The 25,290-nt window shown below is 45.9% G+C and overlaps 1 long non-coding RNA gene across 1 annotated transcript in view; it reads left to right on the forward strand.

The window, feature by feature from the left end:
* The window catches only part of LOC308064560, a 43,532-nt gene that overhangs the window by 8,123 nt on the left and 10,119 nt on the right, over nt 1-25,290 (forward strand). Inside the window, exon 2 of the long non-coding RNA XR_013928441.1 lies at nt 1-25,290. This exon is cut by the window's right edge and continues 10,119 nt beyond it. This is a non-coding gene — a long non-coding RNA (uncharacterized lncRNA).

The raw sequence follows: 25,290 nt of genomic DNA on the forward strand, positions 1-25,290 counted from the left end.
ATGAGATGTTTGAAGGAGTGCGGTGAAGATGATTGAACAGATGAGCTTCCCCTCAAGGCCCTGTTTCGCCCTGGCCAGCATCTTCCCAGGGATGCTGGTCCGGGGATGCTGGTCCAGGGATGCGGGCTGCTTCCCTGAGCCCTCTCGTGGACTCCTTCCTCCACTGCAGCAGGCAGTTCCTACAAACGAGGCAATTAGTGTGTTCCAGGAAGATGATCTTTATGAAACGTGAGCTGTTTCCTCATCTCCATGCATCAGAAAAGCCTATGAGGAAAAAAAAAAAAAAAACCACACCAAAAAAACCAACCAAACCAAACCAAAAAAAACCCCAACAGACTGGTATTTCATTAAAGGTGATGAGGAATTTGTAGGGCTTTGACCACAGATATCTTATTTTTGCTCTGGCATCCAGCAATAACAGTGATTATTGAATTGCAACACAGAAAGCTCTTCTGGGGATAGATATGCAGCACAGCCTGTCATTGCTTGGCAAAATGCACTTAGGTGCTGATGTAAATGGAAAGGTTGTATATTCGAGATAGTTTCATTGGAGAAATCATAATAAAATGGATTAAGAGACACCTGAAATGCTTCTCGGTTTTAAACAAAAATATCAGGACATTTCCTGACAGCATCTGGATTCTTAAGGGAAATTAAATGCCAGGTAATATTCTGTTTGGAAGAAAATAAATTAACAGCATATGTAAAATATATCTGACTGCCTATTAAATTATCTTTTTTGTCATCCATGGGCTGTACTGACTTCTGGTTCCATTCTTTATTAGAATTGCTACGCAGTATATTGCTGTGCATTACGTGCAGGAAGGCACAGGTCCAGAACATCAAAGATACTTAGATAGTGAAATTCTGTTGGTATCTAAATATTTTAGTCCCAGAGAAATCAGCAGGACTTGTCACCTCTTCTGCCCCCAGGAACTTACATTCCAAACGAGACCGAGTATCCCAAAGCCATAATGAGCCCAGTGCAGGTGTTGTTTATTGAATATAGCTTTTTATCGTGGTGGAGCAGAATTACTAGACTAGTTTAGAAACAGTGGTGTGAAGAGGATTAAAGTACAGATGATCCACAGAAGAGCGTGTTTCAACAATTATATGGTGTTAAGGTACCAAAATGAGTGTGAGACGGTTGCAAGCAACACAGAAGAGGGGTATATCATAAGACCAGATGATGGAGAGGAGTAGAACAGGCAAAAATGGGATATGAATAGCTGCAGAACTGGGCATAACTGTTTAAGTACTTGGTAGCAATACATCTTATGGACAGAGTGGACAGAACATCATTTACAACCCATGTACATGGATTAAGCAAAGGCTATGACTTTCAGCAGCAAGGTTCTTGGACAATGAAGTGTCCTACAGCTGGAGTCATTAAAAATTCAACATTTGTCATATCTCAGTAATTGCAGTCCCTGGGTATCTTCTATTCTGAGTGTGGGAGGTTATAAATATTGTTGATGACTCAGCATTTGCTTTAGACTTCTTGGTCTTTACTAGTCATGTTTGCACTACTCATTTGTGTCATCACTGTTTGCCAATGAACCTTCACCCAAGTGGAGGAGATTTACAATGAAGTCTGGGGGACATTTGCCTTTAGTTCAATTAATGCCAATTTGGACTCTTCCTTTACAATGAGAATTTTAAAAATCACTTTCCCTTCTCATAAAAAGATGCAAAAGAAGAACAAGGTGATACAGTTTTTACCTGTCTTTGGGAAGGGCATGTTCCTTCAAATATTTTCCAGGGTAGCTGGAAGGATACAAAAACCCTGGTTTGGGGATGAGCAGTTCTGGCACAAATACCAGGAGACGACACTTCCATCCTTAAAATAAGCCCCCCGACATAAGTGATAATTTAATATACATCATACCATCTGCTTGCAGAAATGTGCAAGCTGCTCCCAAAGAAATCAATGGGAAATGCGTTTTTCCTATTATTTTAAACATTCCAAGATCTGACTTTGATGTCACGGAAGCGTGCGATAGTCACCTTTCCCCAAAGACAAATACAGCCTGCCACTACAGAGAATAACAACCGCTGCAAAACCCACCACTTCTCCTCCTCCTCCTCCCTCTGCCCTTCACAACCTGCCGGATGAAAACACAGACACTGCCGAGAGCTCTGCCAGTTAAAAAAGCAGATGGGGAAGGGAGACGGTTTCAGAGCTACAAGGCATAGAAGCCCTGGCAGCAGCTTTTCTCTTTATCCACTGTGGGCTTCCATCTTGAACACTTTTACTGATCTTGATTTCACCTACAGAAATGTGTCGGCAGGCAAGATATGTGCCAGCACATGGGAGCAGCCTCTGAGGCCAGAAAAAGGATTGAGCTCGCTGTTTCCCCTGTATACTGGTTTGTACAAAATGCCCAGCTGGGTCAAGCCTTGCAAAGGCATTTCTGTGCCTGGGTCTTCTGCAGCCTTCCCCTGTGTTCACCAGAGTTTGGGTACAGCCTTGGCAGGACAGCATGGACTCCACCAAGGAGCCTTCTCTTTCCTGAGAAGCCACTCACAAGCGCTCGTTGAAAAAATTAAGAATAGGGCGAATACACCGCAGCACTGCTCCAGAACCTTCGCTTGGCTTGTGGTGAACCTGCAGCTCAGGCATTTCCTCAGATGCTGTCTTGATGTTGTGCTATGAGATTATGATCGCTCTCTGCTCATCTTCTTACGGCACCTGTCGCTCTGCAGGCATCCCCCCCTTCTCTTCCAGGCTCAACTGTCCATTTCAGCCAAATTCACTCCTCCTCACGTTAGTGTTGCTGCATAGCTTCCACCATCCTTACTCCTTCCATTGACACTTCCCCAGGTTCACAGTGTCCTTTTTGAGGGGGAAGAAGGGGGACCCAAACAGCATGCATTTTTCAAGGTGTAGAGCCACCTGATCTGCAGACACACAAAGCATGGTTGGAAGGGACCTTTGGATGTCTCGACTCAAATCCTACACTCAGAGTAGGGCCAGCTTAGCCCAGGTTGCTCAAGGTCTTGTTCACTTGGGTTTTGGATATCTCCAAGGTTGGCAGTTCCACTGCCTCCCTGGGTCACTGTCGCAGTGTTTGACCACCCAGATAGTGAAGATTAGTTTCCCATCCATCTAGCCAGATCCTCCTTTGTGGCAGCTTGCGTACACTTGAACCTTGTCCTTTGTGCACATCCGAGAAGAGTTTTACTCCATCTTCTCAACAACTCCCTTTAAGATTGTTGAACGTGGCCATAAAATGTCAGCCTAGCTTTTCTTCTTAACACTGAACAAACCCAATTCCTTCAGCCTCTCTTCACATTCCGTGTGCTCCATTTTTCTAAGCATGTTGATGGTCCCAATGGGTTCACTCCAGTTTGTCAGCATCTTTCTTGCTGACCGGGGAGTCTAGAAACTGGACGCAATTCCCCAGATGGGATTTTAGGCATCTGAAATGATGGGATTTGGTTTATTCTTTTTCACACTTCTTAACAATTCCTAACATGCTGTTTGTCACTTGGAGGGGAAAAGAATTTGTATTGGTTTCTTTCCTACTGGGCAGTGGGGTTTCTGCCACGCTTGTGGCCCTGTCCACCTTAGCTCTGGGATCACATCTCCACTGGCAGCACCTCACTCGGCTGCAGTGTTTGTCGGAGATGGAGAGTGGCTTTTCCCCCCGTGCTTTAATTTGCCGTGACAGATGCTGAATCTCAACTCCCGTTTTATAGTCCGACCTCTCAGTGCTATGAGGTTTCTGCAATCGGTTTTCATTTGCACAACCTCGAATGATCCAATATCATCAGCAAATAGATCATCCAGTATTATTGGATTGGTTCAGCAGTCCAGCTCCCAGCACTAGGATCCTGTTGATGATCCCCATCTCCTGCAAAATGCTTTATTGCTTGTCCTCTAATCAGTGAGAAACCACATACATGGGCATCTCATGCCCATAGCAGCTTCCCTTTTGTAGCTCTTTGGCAAGGGCCTTGGAAAGGTCATATACACAACATAACCAGATGAAGGTACTAGTTGGTGCAGGTGAGGAGCTCAAGCAGTTTCCTTAGGTAACGCTTCAGCCTGCAAAACCCATGTGGACTCTTCCCAACTTCACATACGTACAGTTTCTGCCCTCTGTCACAGTCACAAGCAATTTCCTCCACACAGATAGTTCAGATTCAAGTTCCTTTGGTGTTCTTCAATGCATACGCTGTGGCCTGGGGTTCTGAAGCTATTCATTTTACACCCCGGTTCTCCACTGGCCCCTCACACTGCCTGGCAGGCTTCTTAATCCAGTCATGTTTGGAAAAGGATTGATAATTTGTTCATGCTTTTAGAAAGTTGTTCTTCAAATCTTTTAGTCTACCTTTTTAATAGAATGTATGCTCTCTATTCTTTCTTTGTTTGAACATGAAGTCTTCTTACTTGTAATAGCCTCCTTCACTCTGATCTTTAATTACGGTAGCTTTCTTCTGGTCTTTTTAAAGTCTTTTTTGATACACTCCATGTATTTTCTCTGAGACTCTAATATGGTGTCTTTAAACAATTTCTCTGCTGCTTGCAAACATTTCAGCAAGTCGTGGCTTGTACTAATTTCCTTTTAACAAGTTGCCTCATTTTTCATAGGGCTCCTTTTTAAATCCAAGACTGTGCTGCTGATATTTTTGGCTTCCTTGTTCCTACGACTATACTGAAGCTCAGAACATTACAGCTTCTCATACAGCGTGTCTGGGCTGCACCAGGAGTTTCTTCTCCAGTGACTCACCTCCAAGAAGTATTTGTTCACAGGTATCTCAAAATTTACCCTCAGCATCATATTCGGACATTATATTTATCCAGTGTACAGGACCTTTCCCCTGTATTTGTATCTTGAATGAATTGTATCTTGTACACCCACAGCATCTCTGGTCTCCTTTGGGACATCTCAGGCAGTGTCACCACCCTGGCCAAGCGACTGAGGAACGGCTGTCAGAGTCCTCCTCCTGGCTATGGTATTGCAGTCGGTTGGCATCGGTGTTGTTTATTGATGCAGTTAACTTACTTATCTGATGGGACTCTTCTGTTTTCTTTAACTGTGGTGCTGTTCCTTCGCAATGCATATTACTCTGCCCTTCCTGTATATAGTTTGCTCTGATAGTGTCCTGATTATCTTCTCCCTGGTAGTTTGCTGCAATGCCTGTTATGTTCATATCTGCACTCAAAAGCAGACCATCCTGTTCATCTTGTCTTTTACACCAGTTGTATTGCTATGAGGAGCACATCAACATATGCCTCAACTGCCTGTTTTATGTGCCCAATGAAGCAGAATCTGAGTTGTCCAAAGAGATCTTCACCGCTTCTGGCTGTATCTTTCTCACCTTCAGTTGTACCCTTCACTCCAGAACACAAAATTCTTGGCCAGGATTTGCGTTCCCAGACAACCACCATCCTTTACATCCACACTGGGACACTGTGCAGCCAGGAGGGACAAGCTGAAGGCCAAGAGAGCAACTTCACAGCTGGAAGCTTGAGTTTGGACTCTTGGCGAGTAAAGGACATTGCCCTGTGGTGGGGGCTCCCGTTTCTAATGCTGTTTATGCACTTCATTTAATGACCCTTACAATGGATAGGCAGAAATCTCCTCTCCCACCTGTCAGCACCCACCTTTTATGTCACACACCAACAATATTCCTGTAGCCACACCTGCACATAACTTCTCCATCATGCCCCACAGTTCTGCTCTGCCCACCTTTCAGGCTTTCACCATGGAAAATGTGTCTGAAGCCATGTTCCTCTCTACAGCAGAGATCTCGTACAATGCTGCAGGACTTTCCCATGCCTTTGTAGTTTGCAGGCTGGGAGGTCCCTCACATGCAGGTGCCATGCTCTTCCTTTTAAATACTGGGGAAGGACACTCCTTGAAAGCACAAGGAGGAAAGGAGAGATGCTGCGTCTCTGGAACAGTTGAGGGGGTAGAGAAATCAGCCACTTTATGGTTCACTCATTCATTACATTTTCAGAGGACTTGAGATTGCAGCTATGTCTTGAAACCTTCTCCCAACAGACCCCACCAGGAGAATCTCTTTTCCCCAGTCCTTATGAGATTCAGATACAAGAAAGCTGTTGAGCAGATCAGCCCTGCAAAGGATGCTTTAATCACCAAAACATGTAACAAAGCTGTTCTACCTTCCCTGGCTCGTGGCTGAGCTTTGCAGGCATCACTCCTCTCTTTATGCCACCCAGATGTTTGGATGGCCGTGGGTTGAGCCAGACCACAAAACTGATCTGCATTAAAATAAACCCAGCGCATATATACATATATTTATACACACACACACACAATTTGCTTAGGTTGTAGGGAATTAAATCTTTTCTCAGTCCTACTCCTAAAACTCTTTGGAGATGACTGCCACCCAAACCCAGTGGCAGTATCCATCTGCACATTCTTGACCAGCATAAGTCTCTGATGGCATCTGGGCAGTATCTTCTCCCTTCCACAAGAGTGGAGCTGCTGATTTGGAAACAGAGTTGGAAAACATTCAGATGCTGGGAGGTGCGTGCTTGCTGCAAAGCTCTTACAGGTGTGCTAATGAGAGACAGCGCTCTGCTCATCACAAGCCTGAGACCTTGGAGAATATTAGTAAAAATGCCAATTTGCATGTCTTGGGGTTAATTGAGGAAATCTCCAATGGAAAATCTTGCTGTCACTTGTAAAGCCTGTTCTGAATACAAATTGTATGTCTCCATGGGATATTGTGAAAGCTTTGCAACTTCTTCGCAAACCTGTGGAAACAAGGAAGGTTGTTAGCTACCAGAGCTCACAAAGGAAGTTTTCCTCAAAATCTCATACTCACTTTTGATCGGTGTTGACATTAACATGGGGGTCATAGAGCAAGCATGGATCCTCTACCAAGCAAACAAGAAAGGGGCATGAGTATTTTCTCAGACATCACCTAGGCCACACATTATTGGAAGGAAAAGAGACATTTCTGCTTGCAAAAAAAGTTTTCTTCCAATTGAAACCAATTCCTTACTTTATGCCTTTACTCTAATCCAAGTTTCTTGTGAATAAAAATAATCACTGGGGTTTTATAATCTGTGATTAAGATGAGTTGTTTGACAATATGCATCGAGAAACCTAGGGAAGTGTAGAAGAAAGGAGCTAGTTAATTCACCTGAAACTGAGGAAGAAGCAGTGCAGATTATATCAGGATCACAATGTGGGTTTTCATCACTCATCTTCTAGGGGGGGCTTCTTTGGTTTACAGCTGTTGTATTACATGCCACTATAAGATTACCACCAAGAATGCAACTCCAACCAGAGATCCAGACTATTTCTATGTTTAATTGCAAATGCTGTGTGATTTTTTGATCATTCGATCAGCTGTTTGGGGATTTTATAAATGTCTTGCTCCGCATTATGTCTGTATAATTAACTGCTCTTGTTGAAACACCTAATTTTTTGAGGAGTTTATGGAGAACACTAGGGAGAGGCATTGGTGTGAGGCTGATTTTAAATGAATTATCACTTGGTTTTCAAAGTTAGCTTTTAGTTGTTTTGACATTTAGTCTTTTTTTTTTTTTTAAACCAGCGTGTCCTATGGAACAAAAAGATAAAAAATTGATTAGAAGAGGCAAGAAAAAAGAGCAAAAAGACCAAATTTTGAGTTCCATAAAACCGAACTCCATTTCTGAACCTCCATCTGAACAGAGAAGTTTTAGCAAATTCCTTTCACTTACCTTTTTCCAGTTTTCTCGTTTGAGCATTCAGATGTGGCTGTGCAACACTGTTGATTTCAACTCATCGCAAAGGGTATAATTAAAAGCAAAATTCTACCTTGATTATCGCTCTGACACGTGCACTTACCGGCAGTCACAAGATGATGAGCTGCTAAAACCATACAACCATGTAAAGCATTACAGCTAATGCGGCATGCCCTCGTTTGGGGTGGCTTTCCAGTTAGTGGCACAGAGACACCGGTGAGAGGGCAAGATCTTGGGGTGACACCCCCGAGGATGGTGCCGGGGCCCTGGTTGTGTTTGGTGGTGTTGCAATGCCTCGCCAGTGCTTTCCTGGGTGAGTACCAATCCTCCGCGCCTAAACACCTCATCGATGAAGCGGGGACAGGCACACAGAATTCTTTCTCTTGCAAAGGCAAGGGACATTGAGAGGATAAATACAATTAATTAGTGCCTGAAATAGCAAAGATACATACTACAGTGGTTAACTGTACAAGGAGTATAGGTTTCCAGATCTGTCACAATGTGCTGAGCAAGAAATAAAAATCTATTTTTTTCACCGGTGATAACATGGGAAAAGCAAGCCAGGCAGTCACTTTTGAAGAGAAATTAGGAACAAAAGAGAACACATGTGGTAGAATGTTATAATAGTCAGAGCCAGAAGATCCTACTCATTTCCTGTAGGAGGAAAGTCACCAAGAATTGGAAAGGGGAAAGCCCACATGATTAGAAGAAGAAGGAGATTGACTTCTCTCTGACTGACAGTCTGTGCATCAATGCTATTCTGTTTCAAGACAGCCGTGTTCACAAAATAGTACAATCAAGCCAAATATAAAGCTGCAGAAAGGCACAGTGACTGTCAGAGAAAACATCAAAGATTCACCTTCTTATGTAAGAAAGAGGTGGCAAACAAGGTTTCAGCCTTTGCTAAGGCTGACCAGAAAGACTAGCCCTAAGTATGAGATTTGAAAAATCAGGTGCCAGACTGGAAAAAATAGGGTGTTGTGGGTGCGTTTAACATGTGACATACGTGGTTCTGGCAGGGCGTTGGGCTTCATGTCCCCCTCTTAGGCACAAGATGGGTATGAGTCTGTTAAAGCCAGGGGAAATTTCCTGCATCCTGAAATTTTATGCTATAGTAAATATTTTGGAAAAGACACGGTTCCCAACTTAGTCTTTATTGTGAAATGACTTTTAAGTTTCAATGATTTTTTGGGGTGAAAATGAGTTTATATAGATGTGTTTACATACAGTCAGGTAAAAATATGTGTAAATATTTCCATAAATATATACATGTACTCACATCCATACATATTTCTATATACAGCCTTATAACAAAGCAGATCTGAAAGATGCAGCTGGGACATACACACTGAACTCACGTCCCTGCCAGACCACGACCTCCTTTGACCACAGACCTGGGACTAAATTTTCTAGGACCAGGACTAAATTTTCAAAGGAGGTTTGGCATGGGTCAACACCTAAAGCTATGAGTGAGGGCTGTCTCCGTGGTGTGTCTTCCGAGAGCTGTGATGCCTTGTACCCCTCCACTGGGGTACAGCTGGGACAGGCAGCACCAGCCTCCACCACCTTGTCCGTGGCATCATAACAGCGCGTTACAGCATATAGCATATAAGGGCCTTCCCCCTGATGGGTTTCACAGTCCTGCAACTGCTCCAGATACTCGAGACCTTGCTTTCATGAAAAAGAGAGGTCTTTCCTTTCAAACTCAGAGAGTAGGTGCTGTTACAGCACATCCACCCGTCAGAGCATTCACAGCATTATGGGGTGGACAAGGAAGACCCTTCCCGCCCAGAGCAGGCTTGTCCTCCCGTTCCCTTCTCTCTAACCCCGCTCTAGCCTCCTGTCGGGAGGGGATACTTTTACCTTCTTCTGCTGAAGCTGTTGAGATGGGTCTCTAATGTGCCATATGTTCATCAAGCTGCTGGGAGAGACCTGTGACCTAGACCTTGCACCATAAATTAATCCCTCACTTTCATTCACGCTAACAAACTGAACGAGTTTTAGCAAAGATGAAGGAATGGCTCTTGGCCCTGAGGCCAAGTGGTATGGCTCAGCTCGCTGTCCCAAAACAAGGGTTGCCGTGACCACACTGTTCACTGGGAATGACCCCTGGATCATGCTATACCCTCTGCTGTGCCTGGGGATTCTCTGGGTCAGTGTTAGCCGGCGCAGACCAAAACTATGCCAGGGAACACGCTGACAGTTTAACACTGCCCTTGCACCCTATAGCCCTATGCCATAGGCATAACCTGAGCCTCCCCCTTTCAGAGTCAGGCTAAAGGGTTGTGTTTCCTCTTTCTCTCTCTGGTGCAATTAATATTTAAGTGCCAAGTAAAGCTCAAAAGCTTTCACTGAAGGAAGATAACATACCTACACCCGGTCCTGGGATCGCAGCCTAAGAGCCTTACAGAGAGAAGGGGTCTCAAACTCCTCAGAGAAAGGAAGGCATAAAACCTTGGGGTCCAGCATCCTGCCAGTGTCCCATTCCAGAATTAACAAATTAAAACCAGTCCTCCGTTCCTCTGTTTTGTGCTGGTCCTGAGTGGCTAAAACCTTCCTACCAAGATTGAACCTCTGAAATGGGACTGATGGAGAAAACCTGAACTATGAATCATGGCAGGGTCACTGCCTAACAGCATCCCCTGGCACTGCTTAATATGCTGGTATAGAGGCCACTCACGTGCTTGGGAAGGCAAATATTGCTAACTTGAGCATCTCTGAACATCAGCTACCTCCCAGGCAGCTTGGCTGGGATCCTTGATGAACCTGCTTTGGAAATGGCACACCTAACGCAACCATCAGACCCATGAGATCTACCCAAATCCCTTTGTGAGTCTTGCTTTTAGTGTCCCTCTGCCTCATTTTCCTGCCTACAGAAGGAGGCTCACATGTCCCCTATCCCTGCCCAGATAAGAGTGTCATGAAAATAAAGACATGGGAGTGCTGGGTGCTGAGGTGGTGTAGAAGTAGCCTTCTTCAGTTCTGTCTTGTTTCCAAAATTCTCACTGTCTCCCTGCAGCAAGGTACCTCCTTCTTCACCCTCTTCAAGGTGTTCCAAGTAAAGACCAGCTCAGGGAGTCCTGCCACCCTGTTCAGCTGGGAGAATTTCTCCATCTTAATATCAGGGAGGACAGCAGAACACAGGAACCATGGGAGGACTGAGGTTGTGGCATGGGGATGTTGCACCAGGACAAATGGGATGTGCCATGGAGAAATGCTTTTGCACTGAAAACATACCCCAAGATCATTAACATGCTGTGTTTTCTTTAAAAAAGTAAAAACATTAATTTCATGGAAATCTGTTGTAACCCCATGTTTGTAATCCATCTGCCTTATACCTTTTAAACAGTACCAAAAAAAAGGTCATGATTATTTCATGTACTCAAAATTAGCTTTGCAACATAGCAGGAATGCAACTGTGGCAATGAAAATCTCTGGTTCTCCCAAATGTCCAGGTTTCTTGCACGCAGAGGGACTGGGAGAAGTCGATCCCTTCACACCTCCCTTGGTGCCTCCCAGCATCACGTTTGTGATTTATCACAGCAGTAGACCCCATGACAGCTCCTGTTCCCTCACCATCTATTAAACCTCTAACACCTCTCCAGAGCCACTGCTTTCCAAGAGCAATTCACCTTTTTGTAGGTTCATCTTCTGGTTTTTGTTCCTAACACATTTAAGTTTGGATTAGGGTGCAATAAAAACAGCTGTCCCTTCCTCATTGTGACTGCAGTAAATCTAAGGCATACCTGGGCTGCGCAGCAGCAGCGCTTCTATATTCATTTCTCAGTGTCTAATAAAAATGTGGAATGGTGTCAGGCCTTGTTTTGATCTACGTGAAACTTTCATAAACATCCCTCCTTTTGACAGTGATTCTCCTCTGTGGACTGTTTTGTGAGATCTTCCAGTACTGAATCCATTAAAAGGAGATTTCATTGACGTTGTGGTGTTATATGGGGCTAATTTAAATGCTTTACAGAAGTCCAAGGACATCATATTTACTCAAAAAGCAACATTCATTTTTAGCACTGACTGCCCGCTGATGAACATTAAGTTGCTGGCTGTTCGGCATGAGCTGCTTCCGCGGTGTCTCGTAGGAGGAGAGACATGTAGCATGCCGTTAAGGCCTTATATTAGGTGAGATAAAGCTGAGCAAGAGCTTCTGCATCTGCCCCAGTACCCAAGCCTTGTCAGCCCTCCCTGTTGTTGGACACCATTTGGAAGTTGGTGTTGTCCCAGGCAGCAACAGCCAACCTCCAAAGTGCCTCACGAGAGCATCCCCAAATCATTTGCTGTGCCCCAGCTCCATGCATCGTACAATGTTTAAAGACCTGGTTTTGTCTGACCTCAAAGCTTGGAACGGACAATGATTACCCAGCAGGTACATTGCTTTCCCCTGCCAAAGGCAGCTTCTTTGAGGAGGGCAGCTATCTGCCATCTGCAATCAAATACACACTGCTCGGCTGAGATGTTGTTGGGACAGGAGCCATCTTCAAGGTCTGGTTTTGTTTAGCACCACAAAAGCCCAGGCTGATAAGCAAACCTCCTCTCTATTGATAAACGAGGTCACTGCTGATGATTATTTGTTTTTTATTCTACCTATGAGAGCAAAAACCAGGCAAACAAGGCTTAAGCTCTGCCCTGAGATCCTGAAGACGACACTAGACCTTGTATTGACTTTGAGTACAGAAGTGAAAAGCTTAATATGAACCACAGAATCAGAGAATGGTTTGGGTTGGAAGGCACCTTAAAGACCATCTAGTTCCACCCCCTGCCATGGGCAGGGACCCCTCCCACCAGCCCAGGCTGCTCCAAGCCCCGTCCAAACTGATTTTGAACACTTCCAGTGATGGGGCACCCACAACTTGTCATGCAGCCTGTTCCAGTGTCTCACAACCCTCATCATAAAGAAGTTCTTCTTTATATCTAGCCTGATCTACCTTCTTTCAGTTTAAAACTGTTGCCCTTGCCCTGTTGGTAGAGACCCTATTAAAAATTCTGTATTCATTTTTCTTATAAAGCCCCCTTTTAAGTATTGAAAAGCTGCAATAAGGTATCCCTGGAGCCTCCTCTCCTCCAGGCTGAACCACCCCAGCTCTCTCGGCCTGTCTTCACAGCAGAGGGGCTCCAGCCCTCTCATCGTCTTCACGGCCTCCTCTGGACTTGTTCAATAGCTCCTTGTCCTTCTCTATGTTGAGGACCCCAGAGCTGGACGCAGCCCCCTCAGCAGGGGTCTCACCAGAGTGGAGCAGAGGGGCAGAGCCCCCTCCCCTGCCCCGCTGGCCATGCTGCTGGGGATGCAGCCCAGGGTACAGTTGGCTTGCTGGGCTGCAGGTGCACATTGCTGGGTCAGGTTGAACTTCTCATCTACCAACACCCCCAAGCCCTCCTCCACAGGGCTGATTTCAATCCCTTCACCCCTCAGCCTGTATTGATACTGGGAGTTGCCCTGACCCAGATGCAGGACCTTGCACTTGGCCTTGTTGATCCTCATGAGGTTCACATGGACCCACTTCTTGAGCTTGCCCAGGTCCCTCTAGATGGCATCCTGTCCCTCAGGTGTGTCAGCCATACCACTCAGCTTGGTGTCATCCACAAACTTGTTGAGGGTGCACTCAATCCCACTATGCTATTGCTAAAGATATTAAATAGTATTGGTCCCAGTACTAACCCTCAAGGGCCACCATTCATACTGGTTTCCACTTGGTCATTGAGCCATTGACTCTAACTCTTCCTTGAACTCTTTTATTAACCCTTTCTCTCCCCATGAGGAGCTGGCAAAGCTTTTGGGAGTAGGACTGAACGCTGGGAGCCCCCACATCCCCCACAAGCAGCCAGACTTGCATCCACCCAAACATAACTGACCATCCGCAGAACATAACTCACCATGGCGCTGCCAGCCCTGTGCACCCACTATGGGGCTGGGGCAAGGTTTGCCCAGTAAGTGTAATTTACAGATAATTTCCCAATATCTTCGGGCCACCTCTGCTGTTTCACCTCCCCAATGTACAGCCCCATCGCACTGGCACAGCAGCTCACCCCACAGGGATCATCCCAGCCACAAGCTCCCCACTCACCCGGTGCAGAGCAGGGGGATGTCCATGCTGGGGCTGCTCAGTGGGTGCCCCAGGACAACTCCCCCGGCCCCCAGCCCAGCGCATCTCTCGCTCACCCATGCGAATGGCTCCATGCGGTGGCTGCTTCAACCCCCATGTCTTCTGCTTTGAGTGGATGAGCACCGACCAACCACCTTCAGCCACTTTCGTGTTGCTTCTCTGACAGGCACTGCCCTGTGAGGACCCCAGGGCTGTGGGTTCCCTCTGGCCTGGGAGGACCACTTCTGGGAGAGCAGTGACCCCCTCCCCCACAGTGCTGCCACCATCCCTCCCCAGCTACCACCACCTCGAGGGGCGATACACATGGCACAGCCTGTCCAACACAGCCAAATCCTTGGGGACACCCCTGGGCAATGGCAGCCCCCAGGCAACGATATCCCCATGTATGAGGGTACCCCCAGGCGGTGACATCCCCCAGGTAGTGATGTCCCCATGGATGAGGCCACCCTCACAGGTGGTGACATCTCCCTACACAGTGATATCACCCCAGACACCTCACCACCCTCCATGTGCAAGCCATCAGGAGCCCGGTGGTGATTCCACCCTGCAACATTGTGCTGCCTGAGGAGGTGCTGCTGGAAGAGGTTGTGAGGCACTTAGGTATCTCCCTGGGGGCACTGGGGATCAGCCAGGATGATCCCAGCAGCATACCCATGCCCAGGGACCCTGCTGGGCACCATCCAGTGCACCATCCTCTATCACAAGATCAGCTCGCTCAGGCTGCTGAAGAAGGTGGTCTCCACTGACTACAGCATCCCTAAGACCTCCAAAGTCACCCTGAGCATGGAGCATTTCACCACCATCAAGATGAAGCCTGGAGATCCATGGCAGGGTGTAGAAACAGACATACCGTCACCCCAGGCCAGCATGTCCCAGCATGACATCAGGCTGGAAAAGTGAAGGAAGAAGTGACAGAATGGCTCATTGCCCAAAAATGACAGAAACACAAGGCTCCTGCAGCCCGTGTTGGGGCAGGAGGGTGGGATTAGACCTGTTGCTGGGACCAGATGGTTTTAGGGAGTGGGGGAGGGAATGTCTTAATGATGTAGTAGTTTGATGACTGTTTTTTTCTCCATTTTTCCATTAAAAGCCATTTATCCAGAACCTTTCCATGCCTGCATGGCATGGGGAGGGAGTGCAGGGGGCACCAGGAAATGGCACCAAAGAGGTGCAAAATTGTCACTGAGCCCCAGATCAGATCCACCAAGCCCCAAAGGGCACCAAGCCATCCCCAGGGCTGAGTCACCACCAGCAGGGCAGACAGTCATGGAGGGTGACTCTCCGGTCCCCCAGGGGAAGCAGCCCCTTGGCAGGGGAGCCAGGACAGGTGGGGCTATGCAGGACTCACGGACATGCATAAAGCAGCACTGACCCCAGCAACCCCACGTGCCATCCTCCTACCCTGGGGCAGGGTGCTGTCCCTGCTCCCACCGACCCCCCCACATCCCCACGCATCCCACCGCACCCCCGAGATGCTCCTCCAGGCTGCCCTGGAGCAGGATTTAACAGGGACAATAAGCCACAGCATCTGCCTGCTGGAAGGTGGAGGTAAGAACGTTGTGGGGCACCATAACAAAGACCTGCCAGAAGTCATGGTAGATGACATCCATAGATCTTCCCTTGTCCGCTGATGCGGTCACTCAGTCACAGAAGGCTGCTGGACTAGTCAGGCGTGGCTTGCCCTTGGTGAAGCCGTGCTGGCTGTCTTTAAAGGGGCTGCTGAGCTGTTGCCTTTCCATTTTCCAGCTTTGCAGTCACCAGTTGTGAAGCATTTGTGACTCTCAGTCACTATTAATTTACAAACTGGTAAAAATGAGCTCTCTGAAGGAGAAACATCCTTCTCAGTAAACTGCCTTGGCATCATATTTGAATCAGATGTAGCTCTCCCACTAGGTGTGCAAATCTTGTAAATTCTTTCCTGTTGCTTCTGTCACCATGGCTAATGCTACTGTTCCCCCCAAAATGTTCAAGTGGCCTTTTTCCTGAAATCACTTTTGAATTCTCTCCCTACCAGAACACCACGAATGGATTTGCTGCATGCCGTATCTCCTACAACATCTCCAAGTAAACACCGCACGCTCGTCTTCTTCAATGTGCCGAGCTAATAGCTATTGTTTCATTTTGCGTTTCTCCCAATACCAGGGGATGTGAAATATTCTCATTTTTATTTTTAATATATTGCTCCTTATCCTCTCTTTCTGCAATAGTTTCACAGTTTTTCAATATGTTTCTGTCAACATTTCTTTTAATCGCCAGATTTTCTACAGAATAGCCCATTTACATCAATAGAATCACTATGAGCAGAACTGTCAGGAGAGCTCAACAAGTTCAGATGTTCAAGTGTGCATAACATGTTTGATATACCCCTGCCTGGTTTGAAAATGTGATTCCACATGAGAAGCCAGGCGTGCTGAACACTTCTGAAAAAGTTCATTTTGTGTACAAAATTCTCCAGCTCTCTTGAACAGCTTAAAACGCAGACCTGGTGTGCCTTTTGCCTTGATGTAACAGAACGCGTCTGTTCACCTTGTCCACAGTTGTCTTCACATGTAATGGAGAGCAGAGAAAAACACTCCACTGTAAGACTGGAACTGCAAAGCTTATGGCACAGGCACAGAAACTGCCCTCACGTCGCTGCCAGGATGATGTGCTTGCTCCAGCATCCTTCCCTGTGGGAGTTTTCGTTTGATTCTTTGGTTGTTCTATTGATTTATATCATTTGCTGCAATGTTAACTTCCGATGACGAGAAGTCGTGAGATTAGTCCCCAGAATTACTTGATTACCTTAGGTAAAGAGAGTTCTAGTTTGAATGGCAAATGTTTTTATTCACCTCCTGGTTTTTGTAGATGCTCAATTTATTTCAAGAATATCTCTGCAACTCCAGGAGATAAAAACTTGTGTGAAGAATGAAAGTTGGGTTTCTCATACAAGGAGATACTTGATAGTTCCTGGTGTGTGTGGGTGTCTGTGGGTGTGTGTCAGGATTACCTTTAAAATCATGAGATTTGCAAAAAAATCATGAGCAGTAGTGACCTCACATTTCTGCCTGGGTAGGACATTGTGTGTATTTTATATCCTAAGGTACAACAGTAAAATATTGCAAAAAGAAAATAAATGTAATGTATTCATAATTGCTAATGTGATTGAGAATGTACATTTAAGAAATGTAATGGCATAAACCTGAAGAAATCTAATTCTGAAAGGAAGCTGTCTAAATTTAGAGTGATGTAGTACTAATTAATCCATTTAGCATTCCATGCTGGTTTCAGCCCCAGGAATGACTAAACAGAGGACTGCCCCCAGCTTAGGCGGGGCAAGGAAAATGAAAGAGGTTGGAAATTTTTTTTTTTTTTTTTTTTTTTTGCTGTCAAGTCAAAACAGATCATCTCTGATCATCTCAGTGACAGAGGTATTTTTCCAGGTCGATTTGCACTAGCTGGGTTTGCATGGAAATGCTTTCTAGGGCTAAACTTGTTGGGTTTCATGCAAGTAAAAGCTGTGTCTACTTCAGGAAGGGTTTTATTTGCATCACATCAGCAACACAGAGCCCTGAAATAATCAGTGGTATAGACATTTATGTATACTATATTGTGGCGCATACTTATACAGATAGATAGATAGATACGTAGACACATGTATAATCCAGGGACTAATCAAAGTTTGCTGGAGCCAAGCCAAGCCAACTGTTTCCATCAATGCAAGCAGCTTGGGATGAAGATCTCCTGTTACCTGCTCAAGACCTTCTTGTGGTCCCTACATTGCTTACAGGAGGCTTTATCACCAAGGCTTCAAGGCTGGGAAGGTATTTTCCCTCCAAAGCTGGGGCCACTGCTCCAGTCTCCAGGCACGGAAGGTGGCTGGGCTGAGTTTTGGCTTCCCAGAGGAGAGAGGCGGTAATTTCACATAGTGGTGGCCTGGGATCTGGCCAAGTGTCTGCAGCAAAGTAGCCTCAGGGAGGCTTCAAGTCCATGCTATCTTCTTCCGAGGGTGGGCCAAGGAATAGAGGTTTTAGAGGTTTCGCTCTCAACCCTTGTTCCCGTTAAAAAAAAAAAAAAAAGGCAAGAAGGATCATTGGGACCATGGGACATAGAGACCAAACTAAAATCCATGGAAAATCCAAGTCTTTGAATCATGATCGCTTCCATATAAACAAGACAGCAAGGAGGTTCTTGTTGAAATCAGTGGACATCAGTGAATTCTTCTCAACTGAATGACTTCAAGTCCCAGCCTTTTTAATTTCTGGAGGGCTGTCGAAAATTCAACCTGCTGTTTAACTGGTTTTGTTCTTATTGCTAATGTGCTTCCTTTCCCCTCCTCCCTATAAGAAGCTTTATAATTGTCTTCAAAACCTACTTAAAGCCCGAAGAAAGAAGTTAATGCAGCGCAGCTCGTACAGCTCTTACTTATACACGTGCAGCTTCATTCTCGGCGATGGATGCAGTGAAAAGTCACAGTTGTTTCACGGTGGTGGCAGCATCACTGCTGGCTGGTCCCCGCTACTCTGGGACCAGATCTAAAAGGCACTCCAGACTTCTTCATAATTATCATTAAATATATGAATATTATTATATTATTATTATTCCTTATTATGAAGGAAGGAGTTAAAGTATAGGATTGAAGACTAATGCATCTTTTGAGAGTCTTGGCATAGAGAGCAGGGACTGTGGAGACTTCAGAGAAAGAACTGTCACCTGAATTAAAAGCAGTAGGTCTCAGGGGGCATTGCACTAAGGTATTGGGGACAAGGACATTTTTCTTTCTGTGTTGGTCAGACATGTGTAACTGTGGAGCCCTGGTCCAGGTACACAGGAGGAGGTGGTGAATAGCAATCAGGTTACACTTGAGCTGTCGCTGCAGCTGTATGGGAGATGCCACGCCATGAAATGCACTCCTTCCTGGCTCTGGGCAAACACTTCCCATGAAAATATCCACTGGGAAGCCCCAGGACTGGGACCACATCGGACAGTGTGACAAGGAGGTCCTCTGGGGGGCTGCGATGCTGGGATGCTTACTTAAGCATGGCCCTGCTAGCCTCTAAAAAGAAAAAGGTTTCTAAAACCAGAATATAGTGCACATATCTATACATATATATACACACACACAGAGGCATCCACATCACTCTGCCTGTTGGTGTAAACGAGGTACTTTTTTCATGTTAAGCCCTTACATCATCCCCAGCTCGGCCTTCAGCTGCTGTAAAGCGATGTGCCAAGGCTGGCCGAGCTGTGCCGGTGTGCAGGGGCTCAGGAATTCACCGTTGCATATCTCTGCAAGCAGCTGCGGGCATGAAGTCATAGGGGAGAGGGGGCAGCAACCAGTGCAGCTCCCCTTGCACAGATCCACTGGAATTACATAATTACTTTCTTCAAGCTAGAAGTATTTCAAGTGTTTAATTGCCAGTGCTACATAACAATCTGGAGTAATTATATAATTAGCAAGAAATTGCAGCTCCCATTAGGTACTTAGAACAAGTCAAATTTAGGTTTGATTTTTTAAAAAGGTGGGAAGTTGTGCACATGTGGTTTTTTGCATAACGATATGACCTCGAAGAAGTGAGGGAATCAATTTTTTTCCTTTCCGTAGAGGAACATTTCGGTATTCATTTAGAAAATGGTTCAAGTAAGACTCGGTTGAGAAGACTGAGAAATCTAATGAAATTGGTATTTAAAAAGTTCATTGGGATTAATTGTTTCCTTACCAGAAAGCTTGCCAGGATAGGTAATATTGGATTTCAATATTGCTTTGAGTGGAAAAAGAATTGGACCAGCTCCAGGGACCAGGTCTTGCTAGGGAGAATATGGAAGAAGAAACTAGATCTGCCACCCACATCATAATTCTTCTCCTCTGCCTGGAGTTGCCCTCTGACACAACAGTGTTATCTGGTACTTTATAACCAGGGCTGGAAAAAAGGGCTATCGCATCCATGCCATATTGCTGATCCTGTTGTTCAAGTGATCAACATTGCATTCATTAAAGCCATTGGAGTCTTGCCATATGTATCAGCCAAATTTCCTCCCTGAGTGAGCTCCCGACTCTCCCAACGATAAACAGTTTCATCGAAGAAACAATGTGAGGCATTTGCATGTGCAGGAGGAGGGGGAAAATGCCTGTGCATTTTCCACCCAGGTGTGCAAAATGAAGATCCTGCCTAACTAACCTCTTTTAAAGTCTTGAGCAGGCCCAGGAGATATAACTGATTTGGATTTTTTAAAAGCCAGTGCCAATTTCATCAGAAAGATGTCTTGTGCAGCTAAAACCCACCGGGAGCCAGCATGAAATAATGGAATGGTTAAGTAACTTATTATAGACAGCAAGGAGAATTTGTAGCAGAAACCATAGGCATGTCGTTCTGGTGCCAGGTCAGAGAAATCAGTTATAAAATTGATTTCATTTGGTGGTGATGCAAAAAACAAAGGTGCTAAACAAAGGGAGATGGGGCAAACATAACATTCCTGTTGCAGTAGTGAGCCTCTGAATGGGGAGAGAGCAGTAAAACAATGGGAGAAGCGGGGGGAAATGGCTCAAAGAGCTGCATATCAAGACTGAAATTATACTGCAAACTTTGGAGGCTCCATTGTCACGTGGAAAAGTAATTTAATAGCCAGGCAGACAGATAGTGGTGTCTCAGCTAAATGCAGGGCTGAGCAAACCTCATTGATTTCCATGGAAGGCAGCAGCGGTCGGGGACAGATCCTGCACCGGGGACAGAAAAAGACAGAGCACCTTGGCACGGTGATGGGGAGGAAAGCAGCATTCCAGGCCATTCAGGTGGCATCGACCCTTCTACCCACAAACAACCTCCCTGGTGCTGCTGGGGACGCATCCCGCCGGGGCAGGGGGTACCCAGGATGGGAGCTGCCTCTGCTCCGTGCACCCACTGCTGCAAGCAGATTTTGCAGCTGCCTCCTAAGCAGGCAAAAGGCAGGGGGGGAAGCAATAAATTATCAACAAGGACAAGGAATTTGATGGCGGAGATGGTAAAGTGGGGAATGGGTTTTGGAGATAACCAGTGTCACGCCGTAGTGGATGTAAATCCCTACAGTCAGGTCTGGCCGTTTACACCGCGAGGATCCAGCCCTTTGTTCCCCGCAGGCTCCGGGATTAGTGGAAATGAAAAGGATAAAGAACAGACCTCATGAAGCTGCGATTCACCCAAACATTAATGTATGCGCATAAAAGGAACGGCCACCCGGGCCAGGCTGCAGAGAGAAAAGATGCTAAGGTCATTCAGGAGCAGATGTCACCTTAGCAGAAAACAAAGCAGTAAAATGAACAAGCCTCAATGGACCAAATGCCTTTTCAGGCAGGTTCCAGAATTCATGTTCCAGTAACAGAAATAAATGTACAGGGAAAATGTGTGTGTTTGTTTCTTTCTTTCGCAGCAATATAATCACGTACCCGTGTCTGTGCAGGAGCTACTTGAAATAAAGCTAGAACAACACTTATCTCTTATCAGCACTCGGGATTTGCAGTAATGAAAAGATTTGCATAACAAATGCTTCTTCTCCTTGTTCTGGTTGGGATGGAAGTATTAATTTCCCCTACCTTTCTACCGTATTTTTTGTAAAAATATCCACCTTCGAGTCAAAAATACAAACCCCTCTTTTTTTTTAACTGCTGCCTAAGCCCTTCTGTATGCTGGCTTTCTCCTGCTGCAGTTTGGGGATCGAAATAAATACATTTTTGCCCTCATTTATATCCTTTACAGGCTCCTTATGGCTTTTATGTACTTTAAGAGAAAATAAAGACAAAAGGCCTCATTCATCTCTTGCGTGGCTCGCTGTTACGCCCATGTCACTCTGCAGGTTCTTCAGCCCTATTTAGAGCAAGGGAGGTGAGAGAAGGATCTACCCCGCATAGTCAATTAATTATGAAGTCAATCAGGAGGTAAATATATTCATTAGCATCAGCAAGGGCTAGAGGGGGTCTCTTCTGCTGTATCGCAGTGTCTTTATGCACATCAGCCTGCTCTGCCCTTTGATCGTTTATGCTCGCAGCCGTGCCCCCTCCTGCGTGCTCATGTTAGATCTCCCAAGCTTTGTGCCTTGGCTGGGCAGCCAGGAGAAATGCTCGGTGCTGCTCCGAGAGCTGGGAGCCAGAGGGGTGGCTGGACCTCCAGAGGCTCTCCCAGCCTCTCCTTGCACCACGGTGGAAGGAAACAGGCTCAGCAAATTCCTGGCAGATATGTGACTCATCCCTTCAACCCAGTGAGTGATCTCAGAGACCTTCCCCTGTCCATGCGCCAACGTAAAAATATGGGATAGCAGTCGCCTACAGCTCAGGCCTCTATGAAACGTGACATCAGTCGTGTTAGATCTGTGAAGTTACCCGGTCAGACCAAACCTGCTCTTGCTGACGAGGCACAGTCATACTGATGCACTGAACTCACACCCTGGGGTCCGTTCTGGCCCCTCACTCCCAGACAGAGCTTGGGGGGCCAGAGCGTGTCCAGAGCCGGGCAGGGGGCTGGGGCAGGGGCTGGGGCACCAGTCTGATGGGGGGGCTGGGGGGTCAGCCTGGAGAGGAGGGGGCTCGGGGGGACCCGATCGCTCCCTACAGCTGCCTGGGAGGGGGCTGCAGCCAGGGGGGTCGGTCTCTGCTCCCAGGTCACAAGCGACAGGACAAGGGGGAACGGCCTCAGGCTGCACCAGGGCAGGTTTAGGTTGGAGACTGGGAAACATTTCTTCACCGAAAGGGTGTCCAGCACTGGGACAGGCTGCCCAGGGAGGGGGGGAGTCACTGTGCCGGGAGGGATTTAAAAGACATGTAGATGTGGCGCTCAGTGACATGTGTTAGTCATGGGCTTGGCAGTGCTGGGTTTGTGGGTGGACTTGATGCTCTCCAAGGACTTTTCCAACCTAAATGATTCTAGATTCTATGATTATTTTTTTCCAAGACCTTCTTGGAAATGATCTTTTCCACTCTTAGACTGGAACAGCTTTCCTAACATCTATCCTAAATCTTCCTCCCCCAAATAAAACCTGTTTCTTCCAGTCCTCTTCCTGGGGAGTAACCTACATTTCCTCCAGAAGAGCCTTTCACACGTGCCTGCTCATTTCATGTCCTGTCATTGCATTTTCTCTTTGGTAGCAAAAAAACCCAAATCCAGCTTTCTTCTCCTCTTCCCCTTGTCTTTACTCCTGCAGCAGCAGAAAGCATGAGAGACACATCAGAGCAATTGTCAGCCCAACCTCCTGAACTGGATCATGTTTACCATTTGTCTTGCCTGTTTGGGGTGGCTTCAGTTGAGGGTTTGGGTTTCACCCCATGCATAAGCTGTCTTTGCCACATCCATGCCTTCGCATGGAGGCATCACAGGAGCATGATCTCCAGCCCAGACATGCGGGTGGGCAACTCTTCCTTCGGGACCCTGCCACAAATCCCCCGTCTTGGCTTGCATAGAAGCAGTGCACTTACTTGTTAATTATTTTTTTTCCTCCACTAAAACATTGTGGGGCAGTAAAAGGCCTTTTTCAGCCTAAATAATTCCTTGGATAAATCTTCATATTTTTTTTTAAATATAACAAAGAAAGATCAAACATGATGTGTCCACAGGGGGCTGGAAAATTGCAGGGTGTTACTTACAGTGTGACTTTCTGCATATAAACTGAACTCCGAGCTGTTTTTCTCCTCTACTTTGAAAAGACCAAGTGCAGAGATAGGGGTTAGACCAGCTCCTTTCACCCATAACAAACAACATGTGTATCAGGTGGGACCACACAGCCCACAAAGTAGCAAACTCTTTGAAAGGCAGAAAAGAGAAAAGGATTATTGAGTTAGCTGTTATCCTTGTGTTTCTTTGGTAAGATTATTAGCAAAATTATTTTGAGCAGGAAAACAAAAGGCTGAGAGTCGCACTAAGGGAAGGAGCAAGTTCCCTTGCAAACTTCTGAGTCCATTTTGCTTCTGACCTTTGGCTTGTGCCCAGTTGCAGGGTCACTACTCAATGAAAGCCGTTCTAGTAGCTGATTTCTAAGTAATTAGTATCACTTTCAGTTCTCTGTAAACTATTCTTGGGGAAAAACAACAGCAAATCTGGGTAAAGTTGGGCTTAAAGCTGAATTATACCTGTAACTTACTGCAAAAATCATATTTTTGCTACCAAACAGAGACTGTGGATTTGTTGGCCAAGCACCTGGCTTTATAACCAAGGGTGGCCAAGCTGCCTACAGGAATTTTGAGCTGTTTTTCACTCCAGGGCACTTGGGAAAAGCCTTTGCAAGTCGTCTCTGGAAAACTCATTAGAATTTGCAACATGAATATTGTTTCCCAAAGTAATCAGACTCTATCCTGACATACCCAGAAAATCCAAGATAAAGTCCCATTTCATGTCAGCCAGAAGTCAGTGTATTACCCATGCAGACATTACTATGGTAAAACATCTATTTCTGCCGAAGAGAGGAAATTAAAAATATTACCATTCTTTCCAGTTCATTGTGCTGGAACAGTCCACATTAATGATATCCATAGGTCAAAAAGGAGGAAGGGGATCCTTCCTTATTCATGGACATTATGTAGAGAATTTAACAGGCCCTTTATTTATTTATTTTACTTTATTTAGGACATCCATGCATGCCATGTCTTATTTCAGGGCACTGTGCTTTTTAATTAGGACATAGGCTTTGGAATAAGCACATTTACAAAGAATCACTAAAGAAATAAAACCCGAGGACATTAAACTAAAACAACAAGGAATTAAAAATGCATATGATTTTCCTGGTTGCCCCCTTCCCCTCAGGAATCATTTTGAGATTGTTGGGTCATCAACAACACTCTTTTTTTAAAGTTAAAATAGAAGAAATTTTATTCTCTTCCTAATAGGGCTGGAGAGGGAGATGAATCTCTGCAACATAACAAATAATTATCAGGCCTTGAAATTCCACACTTATGTAAAGTCTAATTTAGTTCAGTACCCAGCCACCGTACTGCCATGACAATGTCCGTGACTGACTTCCATGTTCCTAACTAGTAGGGGGAAAAAAGAGTCGGGTATTCCATTTTCATCCTGGCTTTTTGGTTGTACAAGAAATGATGCCTGTCTTCCTCGATTTCTCCTCTGGACAATGAAGTGCTGCACAAAAAGCAGGAACGAAAAGGATAAGCACAAAAAGTTCACACCACAGGATTCGGCTTTGGCTTCTCACACACCGGGGAGGAATTACGGTGACAGGGGAACTGAGCTGCTTTGCCTGCCCAGGGCTGGGTGACAAGCGCAGAGAAGCGATGAACACTCTGAGCATCCTCTTGCAGAGGTCTCCAGAGCACCTGCCTCTCTGCCCTGAGCAGGTAACAAGTACACGTGTTTTTTTCAGGACAGGTGCAAAATGCAGGCGTAGGCTGGGTGCCTGTGTTAGGTAGATTGGACCCTACCTCTGACTCATATGCAGGGACCTGTATTTTGTTACTGGGACTAGGACTCACTGGTGTCTGCAGAAAAAAGCAGAAGCCTCCATCCAGTGGGT

This window comes from Falco punctatus, assembly GCF_963210335.1.
Source record: "Falco punctatus genome assembly, chromosome: 5".
Classification (NCBI taxonomy): Eukaryota; Metazoa; Chordata; class Aves; order Falconiformes; family Falconidae; genus Falco; species Falco punctatus.